Here is a 5,424-nt window from a genome sequence, read left to right as displayed (position 1 = left end):
CTGGTGAGATGGCTCAGTGGGTAAGAGCACCCGACTGCTCTTCCAAAGGTCTGGAGTTCAAATCCCAGCAACCACATGGTGGCTCACAACCATCCGTGATGAGATCTGACTCCCTCTTCTGGAGTGTCTGAAGAAAACTACAGTGTACTTACATGTAATAAATAAATAAATAAATCTTTAAAAAAAATATTAGCTTCTTATGACAAAATTCTCAAATTAGATGTTCTGAGGGAGAGAAATATTTGTGGCTAATAAAGAAATGTTGAAAATCGCAGCTGGACTTGCTGGCTCCTGTTTCTGTCTCAGTACTTGGGAGGCTGAAGCAGAATTGCCTCACAAGGTTCTGTGAGTGCTAGGCAAACCAGGGCTAGAGTGATACTCTTTCTAAAGAAAGAATGAATGAAAAGGGGAAAAAAATCAATGCTATAGACAATTGTTCTGTCCAATATGAGCCATGCAGCTTGATAAATATGGCAGTCACTAGTTATTTGTGTCTCCTTACTTTTGAATGAATTGCTATACAATTTTTCCACCTTTGAACTAGCCACATGATAAGTACTCATGTGGCTAATGGCTGCTATATAGGAAAGTGCGGATTTAAAGCATTCTCATTATTGCAGAATTTTCACTGGCCTAGGAAAGGGCTTGCGACGCGATCCAGAGCTGTGAGTTCCAGTCTTAGCACGGCCTGGCTTCTAGACTTCAGTTTTCTCATCTTAGCAATGGGGGATAGGCCCTCACTTGCTCATCTCCCTGGCTGGCAGGAGCCCCAGGATCTTGGCTGGGTCCTAAGTGAAGCAGAAAGGCAGGCGGGAATCACGGAGACAGTGTGGCCTTAGAACTGAGACTCAGTTCCACTCTAGGCTAAGCAAGGGACCCCATCTCTGGAGACACCATGGCCTGGAGCCTCTAAAGGCAGGGGGCTTGTCAATTCTCGTCCTTGCTGTCCCTTCCCTTCTCTCCCCTCCCCTCCCCTCCCCTCCCTTCCCCTCTCTTCCCTTCCCAATTTCTCACCCACAGAGCTGGGGAATGGTTGGCTGTTGTGGCGCTGGGTCAGCTCTGCTCTGTGCGCTGCTCCAGGTCTGCCTTATAAAGCCCTTGAGGTTCCTCCCAAGCCCTCCTTCCAGGTGAGGCCAGACTCCCCACAGCAAGAGAAAGGGGCCTGGAATGTAGGTACAACCTGTCACTCTGCCCCACCCTGTCACAGAGCTGTCAATCAATTAGTTATTTATTCAGGATATGGGGAAAGGGAAGGGCTGAAACAGGGAGGAAACAGACAGGAGACAGATTCCCTGGGTTCCAGAGCAGCTCATTCTATTGTATCCCTTGGGCCATTGGCTTCCTAGTCTTCTATTGGACTACATCCCATGGGGAGGGGCTAAGAGGAGAGGGAAGAGGGAGAATGAATGAGAATCAAATGACCAATGTGCGCATATGTTGATGTTTGATGAACAGGTAGTGTATGCATGTAGGCTGACTTATTGATCCCTGTCCCCTCCATTGGGCTTTGCAAACAGGATGTCATTGTCATAGTTATCAGGAGCAATGGGCCATGGGCTGATGGGCTTGCTCTTTCTGTTGAGATTCTCATGTTGGTTGCCTTGGAACCCTTTTATGCTCCCGTTACCATGGAAAACCCTCAGCATCTCTATGCCCTCTATGTTGGGCAGGATCTGCCCAACACTCTTGGACCCTCTCCCTGGTTTTGCGCCTAATCAGACCTCTAGCCAGCCCCCTACCGGGAGCCAGTTCCTTGAGGACCTTGTGTTTCAAGACTCTTCCATTTTGCTTTCAGGGGTAGATTGTGATTTGCATAAAGAATTCATAACATTGCAACAAAAAATTACATCTTAAAATGGTTAGTGAACGAAGGCATTTTTTTCAAAGATGTACCAGGAAAGAAAAATGATACATTTCTTGGTTTATTTGATAAACTTCCGCCTGAATGTGGTTTGCAAGGTTATAACAATCTCTAGACTGTTTTTTTTTTTCATAACTGAGATGAGACATTTGCTCTCATGTATGCGTCATTGGGCCCCCTTTCCTGTCTCATGGAGCTTTGATATCCCTTGGGTCTTGTATTAGGGCAGTGGTACCCACGCTCGCAACCAGCCTTGCTGAGAATTAACAGGTGATGAAGGATGCAGGCTGCACTGTGGCCATGGCAACCAGCACCCAAATGTTCTAGTGAATAACCACTCTAATACAGAGCAGGACACGGTGACTCAGCAGATGGAATAAGAAAAAAATAAAAATAAAAAGAAGAAGAAGAAGAAGAAGAAGAGACAAAACGCAGTACAGGCATTGACAGTAATTAATTGAAACACAAAAATCTCAAAGATAGAAGGTACTGGAGGGGGTTGGGAGGAAGGACAGGGTGAGAGCAGCTCTTCTCACGTCCTGGGGGGGATGGAGATGCTGGTGTTGCTATGGTAACAGGAAATTACAAGCTTTCCAGAGAGCTAGGTTGATTTCTGCCTGTGGATCAGGTTATGCCCCCGGCTGTTCTTCCCCCAGCTAGGATGGCAATTATTATAAACAGCAGCCTGCCTCCTATTCATCAATGGTGGCTGTCATTGTAGGCACTGCAAAGTGCCCATGACAAGGGTCCTCTTCAGAGATGAGAGGCATAGCCCTTTCCCTCGGGAGTGCGCACTGCACGGCATATTGTGCTCACAAAGGCCTGTGGTTTGATAAAAGGGAAGGCTTCCTGGCTCTCCCCTTTTCTAGTTGTTGAGATGCTTTCTCCTCCAAACATTGTAGGGGAAATGACTTGAGGGTGGGTCTTGGGACAATGCAATATCCGAAGCATTTTGCACAGCACCCATGGAAATTTAATACATTTTGCACTTTTCTCCCTTTGTCTATGTTAAACCTCAGTTAGCCTTCTCTGTGAAATGGGATTTATTCATACCTGCATCACAGGGCAGGGGTGGAGGGAAACGGGAGAAAGTCCAAGCACAAACTTGGCACATTTGGGTAATTCCCTTCAAAGCATCACTTTGTGACCCCGAGATTTCCTGTCCTTCAGGAGAAAGCCCCCACTTAGTTGCCACTGGAGGAGGCAGCAAAAATGAAGTCTCTGGAGGCTGAGCCTCCCAAAGGCCATTACCTACCACTGAGCAGGAGGCCAGTGTTGGAAATCAACCCTGAGCTGTTAGGTGGTGTTTGCCTCCACTTTCTGGGCCTGTGAGGTTGGAAACCAGACCATGATACTTAGTCTCATGACCTCCCCATGACCCCCGCCCCCACCATCGTAATAGGACAGTGCATGTGACAGGCAGGTAAAGCTCTCTGCGGGAATAAATACAGTTAGTCTGTGCCATGATCCTAGGACATTAGTGTCATTGTGACTCTATTCTATGGATGAAGAAACTGAGGCCCATGGAGGGGGAGCACTCTCCCCAGCCTGAATTCATGCACATAAAGAGGAGTTGGGCTGGGGCTCCTCCTAGGAGGAGGGATGCGGGAGGCATCCCTCCCTGAGGGATGGTTCCCTGAATAAGTAAGTCCCTGTGCCAATCCTTAGAGGCCATTGCAAAGATGTCACTGAAATAAGAAACTCAATATATATTACCTGTCTGACTGGATATTACCTGTCTTCAAAGCGGAGAGCTTTGAAGTCTTAAGGAGGATCCCAGCCAAGGCTGCTGGTGTGAACAGGAGTCTACAAGGCCAGGTGGCTGAATTCGGAGGTTATGGAGAGTTAAAATGTTGCAAATAATAAACTGGGTTTGCAGGCTCAGGTCTTTCATCCCAGCACTTGGGAGGCAGAGGCAGACAGGTCTCTGAGTCTAAACTACTCTGTTCTACCACTAAGACTACATAGATAGAGTTTGTGTCAAAAAAAAAAAAAAAGTTTCGAACCAAAGGTAAATTATCCTGGGCTATTTTTCATGTGAGCCGAGTGTGGAAGCTGGCAATCAAACCTGTGTCCTCTTCAAGAGCAGGAAGTTCTCTTAACCTCATCTCTCTGGATTGAGGTACTTGTCCTTCCGTCCTTCCGTCCTTCCTTCCTTCCTTTCGTCCTTCCTTCCTTCCTTCCTTCCTTCCTTCCTTCCTTCCTTCCTTCCTTCCTTCCTTTTGTGTTTTATGTATGTGAGTACACTGTCTCTGTCTTGAGACACACCAGAAGAGGGCATTGGATCCCATGACAGATGGTTGTGAGTCACCATGTGGTTTGAATTAAACTCAGGACCTCTGGAAGGGCAGTCAGTGCTCTTAACAGTTGAGCCATCTCTCCAGCCTCTTCTTTTTTTTTTTTTTTTTTTTTTTAAGACAGAGTTTCTCTGTGTAGCCCTTGCTTGGCTGCCCTGGCACTCACTCTGAAACTTTCCTGGCCTTGAACTCAAGAGATCTGTTCTCACAGAGATGCCACCAAACCCGGCTCTACATTCCTTATTTACTTATTTAGTTTTGGGGGTATGCATGTGCCTTGGCTTGTGAATGGAGGTCAGAGGGCAACTCGTGGGAGTCAGTTCTCTCCTTCCACCACGTGAGTCCTGGGGCTTTAACTCAGGCAGTCAGGATCGGCAGGGAAGACCTTAAGCTTGATGCTAGCCCATGGGAAATGTTCTTGACTTTTCAAATATTTTAAATTTGGCTGGGAACGTAGCTCGGTAGTAGAATCCTTGCCCCCAGCATGCACCCTGCCCCCAGGTTTATCCCTAGCACTACAAAAACAGAATCGACCCACCCAAACCCTAAATAGTCCAAATTTATTCTCATTAGGGAGCACTAGCTTAGACTGAGGGTCCGGGTAACAAGACCACCGCTGGGATAAGAATATGTAAGTACTGTCATTGCCTGGGTGAGTTGAGAGCCCCATGGGTCCAAAACCAGCCATTTTTAGGGTACTCCACTAAGGGTGACTGTTCCCTGGAGACAGGGCTCCAGTCACAACCCCGCACGCATGCCTGCCTCTCGCTCCTGCCCACCCACACAACCCGAACCATTATTGATGAGCGAAAACCGCTGTCACACAGGACGGTGCCTCAGCTCCCTAATTAGTTCTTAATAGCGGAAAAAGGGAGAGGTTGGCAGTGACTCAGCCTCGCCAGGCAACTGGGGCTTGGAGGGCGTGATGGAACTAAGGGGACACCTGTGAGGAGCTCCTCTATGTGGGCATATTAACCGCTGTGTGGGAGTGAAGGGGCACAGGGATGGCAGCCGGGACGTTGCTCTCAGGCAGAGATAGAGATACCTACCTTCTTGCCCACTTTCAGAAGCCCAGGAGCATACAGAGAGGGCATGGCTACCTCATCCTTTCCTTAGCCTCTCTTGGCATCCTCCTCTCCTTCCCCCTTCCCCTCCCCTCCCCTCTCACCCACCTGCGTCTCTTAGGTATGCTTCTCAGGCAAAGCTTGGGGAATCCTCAAACCAGATCCTAGGGATGAGGCCAGACATAGGCACAGGGGTCTGCAT

General features: G+C 48.1%; 1 protein-coding gene across 1 annotated transcript in view; it reads right to left on the bottom strand.

Annotated features, from left to right (window-relative positions):
• The window catches only part of Gast (gastrin), a 2,791-nt gene extending 1,712 nt beyond the window's left edge, over positions 1 to 1,079 (bottom strand). The window contains exon 1 of the mRNA XM_021178234.2: positions 1,015 to 1,079. The gene's annotated coding sequence lies outside the window, so the exon portion shown is untranslated. The remainder of the gene's footprint in view (positions 1 to 1,014) is intronic.
• Between the last annotated feature and the right edge of the window lie 4,345 nt (positions 1,080 to 5,424).

The sequence above is a fragment of the Mus caroli genome, chromosome 11 (assembly GCF_900094665.2).
Source record: "Mus caroli chromosome 11, CAROLI_EIJ_v1.1, whole genome shotgun sequence".
Taxonomy (NCBI): domain Eukaryota; kingdom Metazoa; phylum Chordata; class Mammalia; order Rodentia; family Muridae; genus Mus; species Mus caroli.
The sequence above is the reverse complement of the archived record's forward strand: the minus strand, read 5'-3'. Positions and strand labels throughout refer to the sequence as shown.